This window comes from Pavona decussata, unplaced genomic scaffold (assembly GCF_977016875.1).
Source record: "Pavona decussata unplaced genomic scaffold, jaPavDecu1.1 SCAFFOLD_95, whole genome shotgun sequence".
NCBI classification, from domain to species: domain Eukaryota; kingdom Metazoa; phylum Cnidaria; class Anthozoa; order Scleractinia; family Agariciidae; genus Pavona; species Pavona decussata.
The window spans coordinates 995,079-1,017,937 of record NW_028145512.1 but is presented as its reverse complement, the minus strand read 5'-3'; the positions used below and the strand labels follow the sequence as shown (position 1 = coordinate 1,017,937).

At 38.8% G+C, this 22,859-nt stretch overlaps 3 pseudogenes across 1 annotated transcript; 2 read left to right on the top strand and 1 right to left on the bottom strand.

Annotated features, from left to right (window-relative positions):
* The first annotated feature begins 431 nt into the window (after positions 1-431).
* LOC146472997 (uncharacterized) lies at positions 432-6,954 on the top strand (annotated as a pseudogene).
* A 2,783-nt stretch (positions 6,955-9,737) lies between these two features.
* Positions 9,738-10,434, bottom strand: LOC146472996 (uncharacterized; annotated as a pseudogene). Its single transcript, XR_014866484.1, has 2 exons — positions 10,112-10,434; positions 9,738-9,987 (listed from the first exon to the last, which is right to left on the bottom strand). The product of XR_014866484.1 is annotated as an uncharacterized LOC146472996 (transcript).
* An 11,127-nt stretch (positions 10,435-21,561) lies between these two features.
* LOC146472995 (uncharacterized) lies at positions 21,562-22,409 on the top strand (annotated as a pseudogene).
* The last annotated feature ends 450 nt before the right edge of the window (positions 22,410-22,859 follow it).

The window sequence follows — 22,859 nt, the reverse complement described above, 5'->3', positions numbered from 1 at the left end:
ACTTTCCACAAAGGTCAGACAGATTACGGAACATGTCTTGTCTAATGCTACGTCATAGCCTCGCTGCCGTTTTCGACTTCCAAGATGGCGGCCGTATGCTCTCTAACGCGGCAATTATGCACGATTTCAAAGACCTCTAGCAAAAATTCAGGAAGGCGCTTAACCAAACGAAAACCAGTTTTCAAATCCTGGGAACATGGACTTTTATTTAAAGTGCCTATGAAGCGAAAATTTTTTTTCCATAATTTGATAGTTTATGCATTTCTCAATCGGAATATATGGGTTTTACCGGACAAAACCTTCTTAATCCGTTGTTATTATTCGTAAAAGGTTCGAATTTTGCGCCGGAAAGTGTCTCCATGATGCGCGCGGCCAAAACGATCGTATTACAAGGTTGTGACGTAGGAAATACTTGAGAACACACGAGAGTCATGGCGGAGAAGAGAGCTTCTTCGACCTCGGCGACCTATTGCTCGGCTGGCAACGCCAACATGACAAACTGTGAGAACAAAACTGGCACGCCGGGAATAAGTATGCATTACTTCCCGAAGGACGAAACTTTACGGCAGAAATGGATTCGATTTGTTCGCATTCATAGGAAAGATTTCGTTCCGAAAAAGCAGTCAGCTTTGTGCTCCGCTCATTTCGACGAAAGTTGTTTTGACATAGTGGGTGTTCCTGTTTACGACAGTGGAAAACTGGTGAAACCACCAAAGAGGCAAATGATCAATGGTTCCATACCTCACAAAGACTCGAATGTTCCAAGAACGTCTCCATTGTCTTCGCGAAAGCGCCGAAAGGTAAGTTCAAAGTTTAGCTTTTTTATTCCCGTCCCCGTTCCAAGTCTTAGTTCAGCAAGCAATATTTTATGTGGACTTGCGCTTATGTCAATAGTCACAATCGTATCATATCTCTATGTCTGGAATTTAACCGGTTTTTAGCTAGGTATTTCGTTCAAGTGCGGCGAACACGTTTCTTGTTGGTGTGAGTTCTCTCACAAGTCTCACAGGAGACTTGCTACATTTGCGGCACGTAAAAAGCTTATGTACCTCGCTGGTACCCTGCAAAATTGAAACTCGATTTGAGAAATATAACTGGAAACAGAAGGTTTTATGGATAGGAAGCAATCCTATTTTAATGGAAGCAGTCCTTTTATAAATAAATAATTTTTTTTTCAAAAGTTAATTACTGTAAAATGTAGTCTTTGTCAAGTCACGAATGCACTTCGAATATCATGGGAAAACAAAGCTTTTGTAATGTATCGTTATCATAAATTAAAATGTTCCTAGTTTGATTTACTGTAGATTGATTTCTAGTCTCCTCAATTAGCAGAAGCACTTGTGCTCTGCAAGATAAGCTTGATACCTAATAAAGCAATTATCATTTCTATTATTATTAATAGAATTTATTATTCCTCTCTGTTGAAAAAATGGAAATTCTGCAGAAATAATGCAAACACAAAATATCTGACATTGTTCGTGTGTATGTAAGTAATCCTGAATACTACCAAGATGGATAAAATAATGTCTTTCTGTCTTCATTAGCTCATGAGAGAGGTAGTGCCTCAAGATGATGTGCCCAAGAAAAAGAGGAAAAAGAGGAAGCAAAGGAGCACAACACCCCTTGACACCCCTTGTTCAGAAGCCATGGAAGTTGTCCTTGACAACCCTTGTTTGAGTGCCAGTCCTGACACCCCTTGCTCAAGTTCGACTTACTCCACCACATCTGGCACCCCTGCTTCAAGTTTTGCTGTGGTGTCTACCCCGAGTACCTCCAGTGTTGCACTTTATGCTACCCCCTCTGCTTGTGATCCTTCAACTGCTCCTGGTCCCTCTAATGCTCCTAGTCCTTCTTCTGACAATTGCAACAATTGTGCCAGTAACAAGAAGAAAAGGAATGCAACACTGAAAAAGTACAACCGGCTTCAAAAGAAGTATGACTCACTTCAGCAGAAATACAATGAGCTGCAAAATGGACCGGTGTGTAAACTGTGGTTCTCAAAACTCTTGTTGATCATCATTAGTTTTTACTAGCCATACTTAAACAGGATGTGTCCACTATAAACGGGCAAGCCTCTCCTTCTTTTTACACCTTGTCATGAAATGCGAATTTAGACTCCATTTAGTAGTGGCATGTTGTTCACTCCAGCAAATTTGAAAAAAGATGCCTCAACATTTCATAATGTCACTGAAGCAATATGAGACATCTTTTTCTAATCCACTAAACATACTTTATTTTTTTTATCAGTAATAGTCATACACAAAGGTGCATGTTGTTGATGTTCTTTGTCAGTTGTTTATGCTTGTTTATTTATGTTGTTGATTGACAACTGAAGGTAAGAATGACCAGGCCCCTTTTTATACTGGAACTTCCTGTTTTCATACACTAGTTAGAATGACATGTATGAGTCAGGCCATTTATCCAGACATTGTCATTATGAGTCAAGTAGTCCTGTTAAAAGAAAGCCAGATAAAAATCAGTGATCATGAAAAGTAATGAGGAAGGGCTTGTCTGATATTGTACTTTTAATTTGTTGTAACAGGGCTCTGAGGAAGACCTAGAAGAAGAACCCAAACAGGATGCAATAGAAGACGTGCAAGAAGAAGGGCAGGACGAAGAAGAAGAACAGATCATAGAACAACTTAGTGATTACCCTGACGAGGAAGTTGATTGGGCTGCTCTGGAAGACAGTGCAGTGGAATACAGTTCTCAAAGTGAGGATGATGATGAGGGAAATGAAGCAACCGATACCTTAAGGTATGGGTAGCAAATAATAATAATAATAATAATAATAATAATAATAATAATAATAATAATAATAATAATAATAATAATAATAATAATAATAATAATCTTTGTGAAATGGAACAAAATTGATATGAGCTTGCAATCTGCATTCTCTTCCTGTGTTTAATGTACTTTGAGCACCTGTTTGTTAACAAAGCTACAAAATATTCCCAACTTACAACTTATGCTATAAAATTGATTTCAGGGTTGAACCAGGAACACCAGTCCAGGATGAACCCAAGTTTATTGTGTTCTTTTCGAAGCTTCTGGCACTGTTCTCGTTGTTTTGTTTCCACTGCAAGAGGAGTGGACCCAGTGTAACCATGAAACAGCGGGGAACCATGGTTGTTGTGAACCAACATTGTGCAAGCTGTGGTGACCAGTCCTTTGAATGGAAGTCACAGCCTATGGCATTGGGTGGTAAATATCCTGCAGGGACATCCTTCTGAGTTTTGCTGTACTCATGGCAGGGGCGTCTATAAGCAAAGTTTTGCTTGTATTCAAGCACATGGGCTTATCAGCCTATGCTGCAAGAACATTCTTTTTCCATCAAAAGAAATTCTTATTTCCAGTTGTCATCAAATACTGGGAAAACTACCAGGCCAACCTCATTTCAAAACTCAAAGGAATGAAGGATGTTGTGTGGAGCGGAGACGGGCGCTTTGACTCTATGGGTCATAGTGCTAAATTTGGAGCTTACACCATGTTCTGCAACACCCTCCTGAAAGTCATACATTTTGAAATTCTTCAGGTAAAGAAAATTTTTAAACTATTTATTACACTCATTTTGAAATCACTGGTGATATTTGCAATCTAATTGGCTTTCAACAGTGCAATTTATTCCTAAATTGCACCATTTTTTTTTCTCTAAATCGCATCCTTTCGTTACGAGCCCATCAAAATGGAAATGAAGTAATAAAAACAGAATTTAACATTGACAATAAAACTCTGTGATTTCGAAATAGGTGTAATAAAGTAGTAATTGAACTTTGTGTCGTGCAATTTTGGTCTGAAGTTATGTTTGTGATTTCAAATTGAACTCGCGCTACCGCTCATTTGACTTTTAAATCACGCGTATGATTTCAGACCAAATTGGGTGATAAATCTAATTTGAAAACATTAAGAAGTAAGGGAAACTGACAAATTAGAAAGCGTTTTAAAAAATATTAACTTTACCTGAGACACTGGTCACAGGTAAGAAAGGAGCTACAGAATTAGTTTCTGCAAGAATATCATAATCTTTACTCTCAGATTGGTTTCTTTTTTGTGTGAGTGGGGTGGCTGCAGTTAGAGGCCTGTACTGTTGAATTCCAGCCATCTCTGTGTTGTAACATTCTGCCTCTCTGTGGCCTCCCTATTTCTCCCTGTTCCTGTGGGCTGAAACATTCTGCTTCATGTCCCCTCCTCTCTCCTGCTATAAACTTCCTGCCCTCTTTACTCTTAGTTCCTGCACTCTTTCCTCCTCCACTGTATTTTTCTGAGAGGGAGGATTTAAGACCCTCCCCCCCACCATACAGACACATACGCACACCCACACACACTGTTATGGGCACTTGTATGCTTAACTGATGTCAACTGGTCTTCCTATCAAAATAATATTGTTTCTGTTGCCATGGAACATTTTTCCCTTAGAAGCGATTAAGAACAGACTGGAACACGTTTGTACCACATTACTTTTGCATGTTGTTGCAGGCAAATGAGACTGGGGGAAGCTCACCTATGGAACTAGAGGGAGCAAAACGCTGCTTCACTTTCCTACAGACTGCTGGCCTAGCCCTGAAAGTTTTTATATCTGATAGACACCGTGGTATTGCTAAGTGGATCCGGGAGTGCCAGGCAGGCTGCGCACACTTTTTTGACATTTGGCATGTGGCTCGTTCAATCACTAAGGCAATGTTGAAGCTGGGTAAAGAGAAGGGATGTGAGCGCATCAGCGATTGGATGAAAGGAGCACGTAACCATCTTTACTGGTGTGCTACGTCCACCAAACAGGGTTTTGGAGAACTAATTGCGGCGAAGTGGAAGTCATTCATGCTACATGTTGCAAACAAACATGACAACCACCCCTCTCCACTTTTCAAGAAATGTGCCCATGAAGATGAAATTGAAAACCGGAGATGGATTAAGATAGGTATTAATACTAATTGGTGACAGTTTCATATTTTCCTTGTGTACTCTAAGAGTGATTTCCTGTTAGAAGGGGTTATAAGGTGTCAAAGATATCCCTTTGGGATCATTTAAAATATTATTGTCTACAACACTGCACAGGTTTGAACCCAGTACAATTTTATTATTCCTGTTATTATTTTTAGGTACAAAGGCATATGATAAACTGAACAGCCTCCTCACAAGTGTGCGGCTGGTAAATGATATAAAAAAAATCTCAGGTGATGCACAGACAAGTTGCCTTGAAGGGTTCCACTCAACTCTAAACCATTGGCATCCGAAGATGGTTTGCTTTTCCTGGTTAGGGACTTTTTGCAGGTACAGTGATCATTTGTTGTTAAGACTCCCTAGGGATTAATATATTGTGAGAGCCATGGATTTCCTATATGCAATTTCCATACCATTTAACTTGGGCTCTAGTCCACAGATTTGAACATATGGCAGTCAGCTCTGGTACTGGACAATAATAACAATAACACCTTTATTTTTATTTTTTTTTTTTTGGGGGGGGGGGGGGGGTGGGTAAGGAGAGGAGAAAATCAGAGTACCCAGGGAAAAACCTCTCATGATCACATGACCACAATCTGCAATTAAGATGTTCTCATTCTGGTTTTGTCTTTGTTAATTGTTCAATAATGTATCATACACATGTATGGTAAGGTATAATTTGCAAATTCTTATGTAGTCCACATGCAAGTAATTATACCCTTTGTTATAGACACATCCTTGCTTCTCTGCACTTCAATGAAAATGTGAAAAGGCAAACACAGAAATCTGAAGAAGGGAATGAGTACTTTAAAGTGACATATCCCAAGTTCAAACTGGGTGAAGAAGTTGTCAGAGAGGTTGCTGTGCCCCCTACCTATGGTGAGTTCAGTGAAGAATCTGGTTGATTAAAAAGTCATTCATGAGTAACCTGTATGTGTTTAACTTTCTCAACAGTTTATGCACAAGAAATAAAGAGAGACCTATTCAGTTTGAACAACAAATCAGAACTGAAAAGTGTGATAGACAAGTGCAGTTCCAAGGTCCCTGATTCCTTGACATCCCAGTTTGAAAATCGTGTTGGTAAGACTGATGCTGTTGAAAGTTACAGAGACAGACAGAAGAGAGAGGTCACCCATCTACATCCTTCAGGTAAGACACTAAAATCTGCTAATGTGATTAAAAGGGCCAAGTCTTGATGTACTCATTCCAATGCCAAACATGTATTATTCCAAGATTGTTTACTATTTCATCATTTGTATGGCCACCCCTTGACCTGTCCTTTTGTAACTTTTTGGTCATTTCCAGGAAAGTGACCTATGTTGTTGTTTAGGTTACTAGTTAACAGCCTTATAATAATATTGCTTTTGGTATCAAACATGTGCTCACAGTATGACGACCCAAGCTTAGAAATGTGCACGCACATGCTGACACAAGGACAATTAGCAAAACAGTAAACAAGTCAAACATGCAGCTCAAATTACAGCTGTGAAATGGAAACAGAAAAAGCAATTTTTAAGAAAATTTTCTCTCAAATAGTTTCATTTATAAAATATTGAAAGATTCCCTTTTGCTTCTTCAAAGATGACGCTGGTGGTGAGAATTTCATTCAATTGGTTTGTTTATTGCTCTAATGTTCATGCGTGCTCACATAGAGATCTTGGCGAATTCCTTTTCTGAGATGTCATTATTAACAATGATTATGTAAACTGTTATTCTTGCATTTCCTGTGGTGACCCACCCACCCTATTCTTTTCATTTCAATTATGTAAACTCAATGATGGGGTGATCTTTTTTCTATAGTAATATCATTTCATTCACATGTTGAACTTTATTTTGTGGAGCAAATGCACCTTGAAACTCTAATCACTATTTTCAGAATATTAACTTTATTATGTGTTCTGGTACATTTTACTTTCTTTCAGGAGAACAACAAGATGCTTTGGAGACTACCACTGTAACAGAGGCAGAGGCTCCAACAAGCCGAAAACAGAGAAAACCAGCAAAGTGCCGTAAATGTGGGAATCCTATGAAAGGACACAAAGCTAGTCTATGCAGAAAAAAGACTTAAAGTGTATATGACAGATTTTTTTTTATTTGCTGTTAACTAGTAACCTAAACAACCACATAGGTCACTTTCCTGGAAATCACATTAGCAGATTTTAGTGTCTTACCTGAAGGATGTAGATGGGTGACCTCTCTCTTCTGTCTGTCTCTGTAACTTTCAACTGCATCAGTCGTACCAACACGATTTTCAAACTGGGATGTCAAGGAATCAGGGACCTTCACTGAACTCACCATAGGTAGGGGGCACAGCAACCTCTCTGACAACTTCTTCACCCAGTTTGAACTTGGGATTTGTCACTTTAAAGTACTCTTTCCCTTCTTCAGATTTCTGTGTTTGCCTTTTCACATTTTCATCGAAGTGCAGAGAAGCAAGGATGTGTCTATAACGGATTCTCTGTTTCAATGTTTTTCTTTGACTGCCTCAAACGAGGGGAAGAAAAATCGATAGCGAATTTATTTTTTCGATTTTCATACGAGAACAACGAGAAGATTCGATCAAGCAAATAAAAAAAAATATCTGTCATATACACACGGACACTGTAACCACCCTCAATGAACTCAATCTGTGAAAATTAGAGTTTAGGCATACCATGTCACCTGCACCATTCACCCTAAGCCTTTTATTTGTGATTTTTTTTTTTCAAACCTTTCTAAACATCTCATTGTATTTGGTTTAGTGTTCTCTTCAGCTTGTCTTAATTGGAGATTTCTCTAGCTTAGCAGTTTGGAGATGTACATTCTGAGGGCTTAGGGTTGGTTGGACAAAGGTGTGACATCCCATGACATAAAAGAGACTGTTTTGAGGATCACATGGTCTACGATGCTTTCTACCAAAAGTATGTGATTCCATATAGAATTAGTGTTGGCAAGAATGGTGGAATGATTAGAAATAAATAGGACAAAGGACATTTCATTAATATTATTATTTCTACCAATATTATTCTGAGGACAATAATGTCTCTGCGATTTGAAACATTGCCGTGTGTTTTTTTAAAAACTATAATCATTGGCACAGAAATGTTTGTTGATGAAAATCGTAGAGGCTCTGTAGTTTAACTGGTAGGCAAATTGCACATAGCCTTCAACATAGTTTTAGTCAGGCCGTACATTGAAATACCATTGACAAGGGTGGGTAGCTGCCATGAATTCAAAGTAACTGCATACATGTAAATATTCTTTTGTTTTGATTTTGCTACTATAATAAAATAATGCAATAAAGAAATAAAATAATCTAATAATATATGTGAAAATAACATTTATCTTTCATATATAGTCACTTTTTACAACACGACTATTAGAATCCTAAAAGAAAATTGGGGGGGGAGGGGGAGGGGGTAACCAGGCAGTTTTTCCCCAGAATTTAGCCTGATCATCCCTATTTTTCTTGTTTGATTCCAGATTGCAATAACCTTTGCAAAGATCTGCTTAGTTGTAAACCATGCTAAAATATTATATATGCTGTTTTGGTAATCACTACAGTAAAAAACTCAAATGTCTCAGACTGTCACAAGATGTGTGGAAAATACATACATGCGCAGTAGCAAAAGTAGAGACCATCCTTCCAAAAGTGCTTAATTGTATACATTGTAATGACTGAAAGGACAAGAAGTGTATCGCTACACCAGGTGTTCGCACAAGTGAAGCAACATATCCCCTTTTAAGTTAAGTATTAATCCTTTGTAAGTGATCATAAGAATATAGAATAAAGAGAATTACACAAAAGACCTTGTCCCAGGCTACACTGTAAACTTAATAAAAGAACACAGAAAACAATTTGGTACGAGATTATAATGTGCAGTTCCAGAGGAATCCATACCCATCCCATGAAAGTTATCCAAAATTCCTAGGAGGTCTTAGAAGCAAACTATGAAGCTACACTGGAATTTCCTGGGGGAAGCTAAGGGGAGTGAACAATTACAGTGTGTAAGCCCTTATGGAAGGAGAATGGTTATTGTCTGGAACAGCACAATGCTGTTTTTCTTTAAAGGACTTTCTCTCGAACATTGAAGGTACATGCGAGGAACACAGAAAGGTGTTTTGTGCATCATTTGCAACAAATGTTCTGTTGGGATCTAGCTACCGGTAAGCCTCAAAGAAAACCAGAGAGTAACATTTTTGAAAAGCATGCAAGCCATGGAGTAGACAACAAGTCTTCAAATTGACCAAACTTCCAGGTTACTGTTGATTACTACATTTTATAACAGGATACTAGGGTAAGAGTTACTTTTTCAGGACATCCAGGTGGGGTGGATGATCCTTACAGTAGTTCATCAGGGTGCTGCTCTTTGCTGTCCTGACTGGTAACCCCTTGCCATCTCAGTGGGGAATTTCTCTCTTATGAAATGATACACACAGGCTGGGAGAGGTCTTGTATTCTCCCAGCCCATATATCCACAAATCCAGCGCACAACCCATCTATATGCTACTGCACGTACAAGCCTAAAAGATAAAAAGACAAACAGAAACAAGGAAAGTGAGAATTATTATTGGGAGTATTGACTGACAACTTTCTAAAAGTGTTCATGTCTTGACACTTGCTTCAAAGTAAAGCTGTACTGTGTAATTTTATTTCATGACACAAACTGACGCCATTTCAAGAAACCTTTATACTTGAATCGTGAGTACAGGTACGATGGTGTGAAACCCAGGTTAGATTGCCTTTCTGTTTACGTACAGCTGGGTCACGAAGTACATGTGCTGTTATTCAAATGAAAAAAACTGAAAAAAAATACTCACTGGTTCTCGGTTTGACCACCGCGGCGACGATAGCCTTTTCCATTCTTGTCCCTCAGTAAGGGCGCAACTTGCAGAAGGACCGTCCTGTTGGTCATGGCAGAAAAGTCGTCATGCTTTGTGATGCAGTTTACATGCTCGATACTTCCATCAAATGTAAGTTTTTGGCGAACTTGTGCAATTTCTTTGCAACATCTGTGTTCCAAAGCCCCCGTTAAATTCCCTTGTCAGCATTCTCCACACGTGCACCTACAAACAAAGGAGTGTCGAATGGAACAAAATTGTTATCAAGCCAGAGCGACAATTTCAAACACCGATCACAACGAAATTCGTCGCCTTGTTATTTCGAGAAAATATACATCCAATTACTAACCAAACATTCACCGAAACATCGCCTTCGAACCGTGCACGAAGAACGACAGGGGTAAGACCATCTAGATCTTCTTCTTCGTCTTCTTCTTCGTCGCTGGTGTGGGCTAATGGCTCCTCCGCATAAGGTCGTACGATTCCAAGGACTTCCATTTCGTCCAAGTCGTTTGACTCAGACAGATTTCCGCCAGACACAGATTCCACAAGGGACATAACTTCGTCGCTGTCCGACATTTGGGTGAAAACACGAGCAAGCAAAAAAGTTTTAGCGACAAATGTCAAGAGATTGCTCTAAGCGACAAAGCGAGATATGTGGTAAACAAATCCTTGAGGCATTTCCTACGTCATCAAACGACAAACTCGTTCCCAGTCTCTGGGACACTATTTTGCTGAATTTGGGCTACTTTAGACCGCTAAAAAAGCATTTTATATTTGTTTCTAACGCATTGCTTTGGTAATTTCGTAATTAAGACATGGTAAACTTCAAAAAACCGAAAAAACAATTTTGTTTCATAGGCACTTTAAGGTAAAATTTTTCTAGACCCTTGTTTCCCTTTAAGCTCTTTAACTCTGGGTTTACAGGAGGAAACGCTGTGCAGCACCTTGGAAAGGTAACAGGAAAGTACCACGAAAGAGATACAGTTGGATAAAACACAAATCTGAATAACAGAGTGATTTTACTTGACCAGACCCATGAAACAGAGAATAACAACTAGTACCAAATAGCTACAAGTAAACAAAAGAAGACAATAGAATTATAATATCATCTCAATGAAGCAGATGGATTGTGGGAATTCATATAAGAGTTATAAAATAAACTTCTTTTGGCTTGCAGCTATATTGGAGGTTAATGCCCTTGGCTGAAAGATTGTCCTCAAAATCTCTCAGTTTATACCCTTGAAGCTTGTCCTCAGTTTACAGACAATGTTTGAGGCTCGGCCATTATCCTTTGACATATAAGCTGTCAAAAGAGGTTTATTTGCTAAATATTAAGCCAAAGTGAAAAGAAATCAAATCAAACCGCTCTTCTCAAGACAGAAAATACAGGTAAGTGTATTACAATCTAGTGCTGCCGGAAACCCATATAAATGCCAGTCACTGATGGGTAACGTGCCCTTATTTTTAGTACCACACATGCCTGTTACCCTTTCCAAGGTGCCCATGTCTGGCTAAAATAAACTGCCTGATTGCAGCTTTGCGAAAAGCCCTGGTACTATTATCCTCATAGTCGTTGCGAATGTCTCCTGTGTTCCTGGGGCCAGTTCCTGGAAGGAGGAATAAACTATACCAGGTATAACAGTTATTCCAGGGATAAATCTGCTATTCTAGGAATACAGAATTTATTCCGGGGATAAAGGTATTCCTGGAATAAGGCACATTTATCCCTGGAATAGAGTTTTTACACCTCCCAGGAACCGGCCCCAGATACACAGTTTTAGTATATCACTGTCCAGGGACAGTTTGGCACAACGTGCTGATGTTGTGATACAGGTCCTAAGCCCGCAGCACTTATTTTCCACAGCTCATGGCATCGGCCAGCAACACTTACAAACACGCCAATCAGGCCAGCCCCCAGTGGGACCTGGAGCTGCCGGGGTATCAGATGATGCTGTGGCAGATAATTATGTGGCATTTACAGATGATACTGTGGCCATATCCTCCATCATGTCATGTTGTTGACCAGAGACCGCATTGTCAAGATCATCAGCGAGGTCATCTTCCAGAATAAGGAGAGAATCGATGTACTCCATACTCCCCACCCCTCTCCAAAATGCTCGAATGGCCAATTTCCGTACCATCCCCTCGTCAAGTGTGGCAATAAACTCTTGAAGACATCATGAAAGAGAACGTCATTGGTATGAATATGCATACTGCTCCCAACATTATAATTTTTCCAAAAAAATACTGCTGTTTATTGAAGTGGTATTGTCCACGGTTTGAAAGCTAAAGCACTCTTTCAGTCACATTGTTGTTGTAGTTTATTGAGGCAAGTCAAGATAACAAATCAAAGATATAACTGCAGTGTAAAATACACCTTTTCTCCGCCAGTGCACGTGGGACAGTTTTGTAATCATATGCGTTAATGAAACTGAAAAGACGAGTTTATGACTTTCATGGTTTGACAAAGTAAAAGTGTGACACTTGAAAACCGGTAATAGTACCTTCACATCATGATGTTCCTTGGCTCTCTGCTGCTCCTCCATCTGAGAGGTCTCGGTATTTGAGAGCCAAAAACCTTTGTTTCCTGGCCTCCGTTGCGTTGCCGTCTGTGGATGAGTATTTATGTCTTGTGAATTCTGGAAACCGTGAAGTATTATGAGCAAACACAGATTCACTGTGACTTTGTCAACCACAAAAGACGAAATGTCATTATTCACAGCCAACGTACCTTATTTTTGCACGGTTTTTCAGTGGTTCACGCTGGCATTGATCGGTGCATAGGATTTTACTCCCTTTGCAAGGACACCCACAATTACCGCCAGGTTTCCTCTCTTTTGCACTTGCAAAAGGCTGGTGAGGGTTCCTTAACATTGCTGTTTTCATGATCAGTAGCAAAATACATGCAAATATTTTAACTCACCATCAAATCAGTCATGGCCACCAACTGTTTTCAAGTCGTCTGGAAGTGAATGTCTGTTGCGCATGTCACTCCGTGACAGTGTCCCTTTAACCTAAAAAGTTTTAATGAGTTTGCGACCCACCATCATTTTAAGATGGACTCTCTCTCCAGACCATAAATAAGCTGGTAACACCCAATTGTTTCATGGCTACCACCAAATTAAAGAAGTTGGACAGCTTGGAAGCCTTTATAAATAAGACCCTAAACAAAGGAAGGAAGTTGACTAAACAAAGGAGGAAGTTGAGTTACAAGTAAACCGTCATACGATCAGAGTGGAGTCTGTAGAATGTAAAAGTAAACAGCTGATGAAACTATCGGCTTACTTTGAAGGCTTAGTGTCAACTCAAGCTCGGGATAAAGACTCCACTAAAGAAATAAGGGGGCTTAATAAGCAAATTGCTTATATTGCAAAACGATCTCACAAGATTGAAGAAATATAATATCCATCATTAGAAGACAGTTAAAGATGATGTGAAAAATCAAAATTGCGGATCACAAAAGACATGCCAGCTAGAAAAAGACTGTGGGATACATTCAACACTTGGACGACTGTCACTTCAAGGCTGTCTAGTGGACCAGTTGTTGGATTTTCAGTTAATCCAAAAACTGTACAGAATATAATGAAAGGCATGGATAAAACACACAGTGACAATGTTAGCAAAGAACTGGAACAAGTTCTTACAACAAGTAAATACATAATTTTAAATGTACATGTAACATTACTACTGGGCCCTTCTTGTCATGTCTTAGTACAGCATCAATGTTAGAGTGATTTTCGTATGACCTTGAAAAACATTCCTCGTGTGTTCGTAAGTTGTTTCATCTGCCAATCGTTTTTGAGTTGAGAACACATTTCCCGCTAAGGCTGCGTAAAGGCCGTGTGATGTCGCTCCTAACATAGAAACGGCATTGTTTGGAAGACCAATCACAAATCTTTGAAACGGATGACGTTCGCTGAAAGCAAAAGTGATCTAAGGCTTGGTTTACATGTACGACGCAAGCATAAGCAGAAGCACAAGCACAAACACAAGAAACCTACAAGTAAACCGGTGCGACGCAAGCATAAGTGCCTTGTGCTTGCACTTGTGCTTATGCTTGCGTCGTCCTGGTTTACACGTACGACGCAACAAGGCAAGCACAAGAGAATGGAACGATTTTCATTCTCTTGTGCTTGTGCTTGCATCGTTGCGTCGTACGTGTAAACCGGGACAATGCAAGCATAAGCCAGGCGCAAGGAAATTAGCTGAAAAACAGTGACAAGTTGTCAGCGTACATTCTATTTACTCGTGCGTTTCCATTTGCAAAATGGCTGCAGGATCGGCAGGACCTACAACTTCTACCACCTTTGCGAGCGCCTTGCAGAGGTTGTTACAACTTACCCAGTATTATATGACAAATCTTCACCCGATTTTAAAGATAACAGCAAAAAAAGTTTAGCCTGGAAAGATGTAGCCCTTGCAGCTGGAGTGAGTACTGGTGAGTAACACAAAATATTTGAGGTTTCTGGATCTGCACCTGTTGTGAAAATCTCTCCGCAAACTGACCAGAGCTTATTTGCTTGGTGTTAGCATCATCTTCCATTCCGTTGAAACATTGTTCTCTGAATTATTTTTATATAGGCCAAGAAGCGAGACGACTTTTTCAAATTTTAAGATATAAGTATTCAAGAGAAAAAAGAAAATCGATTCTAAAAAAGTTAGTGGTGCAGGTTCAGAAGATATCAAGGATGCTAAAGCAGAGGTGTCTGAAATGTATACTTTCCTCACATGGTTAAATTCATATGTGCACCCTCGTAAAACCATCTCGAATTGCTCTGCTGATCTCACTCAAGACGATGATGACGAAGATGATGATGACCAGGAGGGAATCTTCAGTAGACCAAACACACCTGCAAACAGCACTGAAAGTGAAGGCACTGCCAGTTCTAGGTATGCCCAGTTTAATGTTTAGAGAAAGGTTGATATGGTGGAACCTTTAAGATTTTAGATTTTTTTCCTCTAAACAAAAGAGCTGTCCACTCGGTCGTTCAACTGTTCATCTCGTTTCGCGGGTTCGGCGACACTCGGTGAACCGTTTGTTCGTTAACTCAATCATTCAGCCATCCGTTCGCCCGTTTGGATGTTCGTTTGCTTGGGCTTCTGTTTGTTCGTTCGTTTGCGCTTCCGGTTTGTTCAGTTGTTCCTCCGCTTGCCCAGTTCTTTTTACTATCCATGGGCATAAACATGTTATAAAGAATAAAATTTAACCATTTAACAGCTGTATGAAAACATTACAAAGAAGCCCTCAATTCAAAAAACAACCATGTAATTGGCATTTGGTGCTGTTCTTTCGGTCGTGTGGTCATATCTAATGTCTATATGCACAGAGGACTGAAAATTAAAACTCTAATAAAGGATACACACTAATAGCCCTTTTTCAAACTAATTATAACCGTGCAATTGGCTTCTTATGCTGAGCTTTCGGTTATGGGGCGGGGTCGACTTTTGGTCATGTGGTTTGTTCATTTTGGCTGGCATACATGCGGTTTTTTGTCTCATTATTTGGTTAGTCTCTCAGTGGCCCTATTGGTTTGGGCCTTACGTTCACTCCTCTTTCCGTCTGTCTGTCCCTTTCCATGTAAATCCGTATGGTTCAGTTATCTTCACTAGTGCTACTAGTGACACGGTTTTCTACAAACAAATTATTGTTTTATATGGGCTTAATCCTAAAAGTTTAAAAGCTATATTAAAACATCAGAAGTTTTCCCTTCATGTTTTAATATTAAAGCTGCAATGCTATAGAGAGAGACTTCATCTTTCTCCACCGATCTGGCACACAAAAAAAAGCCTGCATTCACCGTTATAGTAATTCTCACCAATATTATGGACTCACTGGCCGTTCAATTCTTGCATCCAGTCGGGGAACGAATCAGACGAGCTATTTGAGGATATTGCGACGCGCCTGGAGGAGTCAGGAGTATTCCTAAAGAAAAGCCTGGTCAGTTGTAAAATTAATTTTTCACGTAAGAAGATAGGATACTTCAATCTTTGAAGGGTAGAGTGCACGTAGGGTCCAGCCAGTTGGTGCCAAATGGTTTGAAACGTGTAGGTTTTTTGGCCAGCTTGCACATTTGCAGCATCGGATTCCTACCCAGTACCAACTCGGCTTTCTTTTATAGAATTTTCACTCACCCCTCCCTCGTGGCCAATTAACCATGCAAGCCTTCTGGACTCCTGAAGAGAAGAGGTTTGCATCTCCAACCCTTTGAATATTTAAGTAATAATTTATTGTGAGCTCACAAACAGCTGTTTATGTAATTCAATTTCTTATATAAAGTCTAATATAGAGATATATTGTCTGCCATTATTAAGTGAACCTTTTATATACAGGCTAGAATAAAAAATCAACTTAGACTTTTGTAACTTCCCCACGCATTTTAGATTGAAAAAAATGGAAAACTCAAAAAGAAAGAAAAGGAAATTGGAGAGAGAAAGAAACAAAAGGAAGGATTGTCCAGTGCAGAAAAAAAGAAAAGAAAAAAACAAAACAAAAAAAGAAAGAACGCAAAATACTGCAGGAGAAACTTATCAAGGCAAAGCAGTTATCTGCTCAACAAATTTTAATTACTAAAGCACTAAACAAGAGGCTACGAGAAATTGACTGCTTATATGCAAAGTTATAATTTTCCTTATTGTCATTTCTAAAATTAGAATTCAGAAAATAAATCGAAACTTTTGAAAGGACCAGAGCCAGTGTTGTATTATACAGAAATAACTTTTTTCCATGGGGCTTAGTTATCTACACCAGTTTTACTAACGTAGTATAAAAATATTTCCACTTTCTGCATGGGCTGCTCCTTAAAGAATAAAGGTTAAAAAATCAGAAAACAATAAAAAGTCCCTTAAAAGCAAATCAGCAGTGCTAACGGGTTTTACTATGTAATTCACCATGAATCAAAAAACAATTGTTAAAAATTAATATTGCATAAGAACAATTATAGATCTTGAAAACAAAATAAGGAAACTGTTATTATAAATATAATAAATAGGTAAAAAGCTCATTTCGAAAAAAATTTTCAACCATGTAAATGTTGTCTTGGGCTGAACTTTCGGTTATAGGGCTGGGTTGACTTTCTGTCCCGTGGTTTGTTCATTTGGGCTGACATCCGTATGAAGGTTGTTTGATTATTTAATTGATCATTCAGTGACCGTAGCGGTTTTGGCCTTCAGTTCATTCCTCATTCTGTGTGTCTATCTCTGGCCTTGTATCTGAATGGTTCAGTTATTTTCACTAATGTTATTATTGACACGGTTTTTATGCAATCAAATTACCCTTTTACATTGGCTTAATATTTAATTAAAAGCTATCTTAAAATTTCTGAAAAAGGATTAACTATAAATATAATCTAGATCCAAATTATCATTTAAAAGTATTTAAGAAATATCAGAAGCCCATAATTCGGAAACATCCGTGTAATTGGCAATTGGCATGTTTCTTCGTTCATATGGTCATTCAGGCTTTCGGTGTTGTCTCTTCACTTTGCCTGGCTTCCTGTGGGCTTCCTGTCTGGTTATTAAGTTAGTCATTCAGTGTCCTATGTGGTTTTCAGCTTTGTGTTCATTCATCCTTCCGGTTGTCTGTCTCGTCCGTGTTTACGTATGGATTCAGCCATCTCCATCAGTTCTACTGGTGGCACGGTATACCCAAATTTCTATCATGGGCTGTCTAAGTAAACCCTAAATATAAAAGTCATATTAAAACATTAGAAGACCGGTCTTCATGTTTTAATATTAAGCTGCAATGCTACAGAGTAGGACTTATTTCCTCTCTGTTAATCTGACAAAAACAAACCGAGAACTCCGTTTAATTGTTGCGAGAACCAATCTAAGAAAATACTGTTTGTAATTTCCAAACCTTTGCTAGAATACGGTACAATACAAGAGTCTAGCGAAAACATTTTCTTGCTGAACTGTAATTTGCCAGTTCATACATAAGCAAAGTGATAAGCAGTAAAAGCTTTTGCATTAACCATCAAAAATCTTGACAGGAAACTTGGTTGCTTTCTTTTTGCTTTATGAAACAGCATTATTAATAATTTGACGAACTTGCAAGGTCGTTTCTTTTAGAAAGCGCTCTGCCATTTTTCTTCCCGATACACGAAATTACGTAAGCTTATATCACAGGATATCTGTGCGGGGACAACATATATTGATTTCATAATAAATAATAATAAAGGCGTTTAATCACCACATTCTCGCATTAAAAATGAATTACAATGTGTTTACAAAATCTAGAAAAATTACAAAAACCTCGTTGGGACTGGAGTTTACAGTATAGTAATTAGAAATAGTAAAACCTGGTAAAATTACAGGAACATGACCATATTTGGGCAGTGTTACAATGTGTTGAATTATAAGGTCTATATTGTGAAATAATTATAAGTTTTCGAAGTTAACCAAGAGATTGTTTGCTGCTGGCTTTATTTAATTAAGCTTATGCAATTTTCATACCTGAAATAAAACTCACGATCGTGCAGTCTGAGCTCCTTCACAAGGTTGTGATAGTCCCCTTGTTCTTTACCCCTTTGAAAAATCTCCCTGACCCAAGCTCGCTTAGGTTTCTCGCCCATTTTGCGTCTCCTCCTCCATCTTCTCAATAAAAGGACGAGCAGTAAGATATCTTCGTATTCGTCTACGTCCGCCACGTTGGATTCAAATCTCGCGCCAAAATGAGCAGCCGGTCGCGTGATTGCGCCAAATATTTATGCTTCTGCGATTGCATATGTCACCTTATGCTTATGCTTATCCAACGTGTAAACATCCTTGTGCTTGCGCTTATGCTTATGCTTGCCGCGTACGTGTAAACCAAGCTTAAAGCACAAAGAACGAAGGTGAACGTGAACGTTTGAGTTGGATGTGTGATTTTTTTGTGGTGTCCAGAAAACAGTCTTTGATCATTTAAGGATTCCGGATCTCTTTATTACACAGCAGTGGGAGACAACGGGCTTGTTTGGTGTTTCGTAAGACCATTAACAAAGAGATAGAGAGCTTCGCCTGGCACTGTTTAGGACTCCAGTACTCGATTTGATGCTGTTTGAGTGCAAGAATTGTTGAAAACGATGCATGAAACTGCATGAGTGAGCTTGCGTTTTAATTTCTTTTCTCCTGGAGCTAAGTCTAAAGGTAACAATGTGTTTCTTCTTAGTTGATCGTGATAGAAAAGGTAGAACGTATTTAGTAAGCTCGAAGCTATCATATTGGTCGCGTCAGCTTAAGTTGACGCGATAGCGTGATGAGTCTCTCTAATCTCTTAGTAGCTTTCACCAACATAAGCTTACATTCTGCCCATTTCGTTTCTTTTTTCCATTTTGCAATGTCCGATGCTAATGCTATCAAGCGCTTTTGTAGAAGATGCAAAGCACACAGCATGAGCGTGGCAATGCATACTTCTTGCCCATTTAAATTCTGCAAATGTGGCCAATGTGAAAAGATTACAAACAACAATGAAATTGCCAAGGAGAGAGCGAGAAAACGACAAGCAGATGCTACAGCTGTCCCATCAGCGGCAAGTAGTTGATTCAGGTGTTGAAACTGGCCAATAAAAATTCCACTGAAGAGGACAGAAAAAAACAGCTTTCTCCTGCAGCTGTCCAGGCCGGTAAGTTGCAAGTACAATTTATTTACTATTAAGTTCGGCAAAATGAACGATTATATTTACCTTCCTGGCAACTTAAATGTAGGCAAGTAGCATTTTGTTGTTTCCTCCAACTTTTTTTTTGTACATGTATATCCTAGACACCAAAAACTGCAAAATCGTATTTGTGCACATATAATATTTTTGTGTGTTTAAAATGATATCAATGCATCCACAAAATTGTCCGTCTCAAAACAAAGGTTTTTTAGTCATCATGTCTACTGATCATCTTCACAACATTCGTAGCTTTACCTCAATAGACATTCTTTGTTGTAGATTTATGTTTCTTACATCAAGTTCGTAGACCATTTAGGCTAGGTCAAACTAAGCCGGATAAATTTGAAAACAACTTTTTCCTCCAGATAAGCCTTCCGCCCACACTAAAACTTTTAGTGATCGAAAACGCAACTTTTTTAAAAACTCTCTCCAAAGGGGATTAATTTGGAAACACCAGCTAGGTGTGTAAGTGTGGACAGCCAAAATCGGCAAAAATGGGACTTTTTAAAAACACTAACATCCCAATAGCCATGTTATCTCTGTTGCAGTCTCTTCTCAGTAGCGTTTCAGTGTGGACAGCAAAATGATTTGAAAAAGATGATGTGGACGGAGAACATTTTATCCGTTTTCGCGACAAAAATGCCGTTTGCAAATTTATCTGGATAAGTGTGAATATAGCCTTAGTTTCTTCCAGCAAACAGGCTGGGTGGTGAGGAGGCTGCATCCCCAGCTCCAAAAATATGTGAAAATTTTGAGGCATTTAATGATTCCGCATGATTTTGGACAATATCACTTTTTAAGAAATCACTGAAAAGAAAGAAAGAAATCATTTTTCATTTCCGTCATCAGATGGATAGAACCTGGTGTCCTCAAAGCATTGGCTTTGACAATTCCGAAAATGCTTTCAATCGGATTTAAGTCAAAATAATATGTTGGCATTTTCACAAGAGTCATGTTTTTGCGTGACAAAATATTCTGCACAGCAATGTCATTGTGCACTGAAGCATTGTCGAGAACTAGGAAACTGTCTCTTGGTAAGTATGGAAGGAAAGGATGGTCGATGGCATTTGTTAAGGAAACGGCATTAAAACTGCCAGCAGCCAGGAAGCAGTTAACTACTCTTTCATTGTAGCCTACCACTGCAAAAGCGGAGATTTTTCTCCTATGTCTTGCTTTGGTTCAACACTAGAAACGACTTTACTGATGCTGCACCAACCCGAAGATCGCACATTTGTCAGTTTGTTGAAGGCCGTTTCATCCCCCAAAAACAATTTTGCTGGGTCTTGATGGTCCTGCCACTGGACAAAAGCTCGCCTTCTCACCAAGTTGTACGGCATAAACCGCTCTTGAGGGATTTTACCGGACTTGTGTTTTGATAAATTAAGTTTGTGAAGAGTTCAACAACTTACTAGCACCGACAGGACTTCGTTTGGTAATAAATTCAGATCAGTCGTCAGTCTGTCTTGCATTTCTTTTAGATACAAAAAATGGATTTACCAAAACCATAGCCTCCAGGTAGACTGCCATGAAGGGTTGCATTTTACAGTCTGGCCGTCCTCTCACTCCAGGTTGACAATTTCCAGTCGTCACAAATTTGTCGCAGATTGATCGCGAGTGTTGTAGCTAACACGGTTTTCACACGCACTGGCAGAAAAACTACCAGTTGCTGTGAAGTCTTTTAAAGTCTGATATCTCTTTTGCATTGGATATGCCGCTCCAAATTTGTACACCCCCTCAAATTTGCTTGCTTCCAGTCTGGCATTTCTGCTTGTTTTGAGACTGTATCTCGTGAAGTAGCGACAGGAAAATCAGAAAATTACTTTTAGATGCTACAAAACATTGCATGTTCGCAAGACCAATCAAAACCTGCGTGCATTTGTTTATGTTCGATAAATTAGACTAGACCCTATCTAATCAAGTGGCTAGATTTCTGTTCTTTAAGTCTATTGTTTGCTTTCTGTTCAAACGTAAACATTTCAAAGTCATACGAAAATCGCTTTTTTATTAGTACACAGAGTTTCTACTTGTATATTCTTTTGGAATACTTTATGTCAATTACTGGATGATGATGCATGTATGTAGTTGTGACAGGGACACAATTTTGCTTGAAATTATACCAGAAATGTCTATTGAATAAAATATTTTTTCTTCAGCTTGACTGCTTCATGATTATATTTCTTGATGATTACCAAAATATCCACACGAACAAAAATTCGGAATGAATTCGAAAAAACCAAGGTAGCACACATGGCCTCCTCTATGATGGATGTTCATCCACAAATCCCTGCAGTCAACATTCAACAGTCAACATTCGTGGGGAAGATAAGATATGCCTTGGGGGAGCAAACAGTACTGCTGTCATGATCTACATCAACAGAGGGCTGCAAGATATGAGGAACCATTTCACTGATCAGCTTCCCACACATTACTGCAATTAAAATAATATTGCTGACAACAAAAATTCAGACAAAAAAATAACAATATTAAGTTTAAACAGGAATCTGTGAAATAATCCATCCGCAGGCAATTTTTTAAAGTGCGGTTATACTTATTTCCCAGGGTATACAGGCACCCACATGATAAAGACATTGAACGCCTTCAATCCTGTCGACTTTTGGATGAGTTTGAGCAAGACCTGAAAAGTCTTCAAAACCACAAGGAATCCTTAGACCACATAATCTCTAATCCTGACGTTAAAAATTATCTTCAGTAAAATCTTCTTCCCCTCCCTGCAGACTGGCCAGGCTGGTATTACCTGAAGAAACCTATTGCAAATACATGCAGCTGCAGTGGCAAATACAACTCTCTAATAGTAAATACCCGTGCAAGGCCAATTTCATGTAGCTTTAATGCAATGGAAGATACTGTAATCATATTTAAACATTATTTTGACAAAAGTTGTCGCATTTATTTTGGTAGAGTGCTACAAAATAAACCACGATCATACCAGTCATCACTTTGTGTAACTGCAGCTCTACTTGGCTGGCTTATGGTGCGAGGCAGTTTTAAATAAGTTAACTTTATGCAAAAGCCATGAGTTTGTTTGTTCGTTGTACTTAACAGAGGATGTGATACCACTGGTTTACTTCCAGTACCAAATATTCAAAACAAGAAAATTAGAATTGTACATGTCAGTGATGTCACAAATGGTCATCCTTTTTAACATTTGGTGCAGGGGACATTATGATAAGTCAACTGACTACCAAAAGAATTCCCGACTTCTGGCAATGCAAACAACACTGGCTATGTTTAATTGTTGAAAAGAAGATTGAGATATAGCATTCTCTACTCCGGGCACATACTTAGAACCACAATGACCCTTTAAACATTGCAAAAGTGGCAAAGACTATGGCATCCTAGCAAAGTTTTACTTCGACTTCTGGCTAATTGCTGGAAAATCTGCACAGTTCATCTTAGAAATATTTTCTGAAATAGTAAAAAAAAAACAAAAAAAACAAGAGAA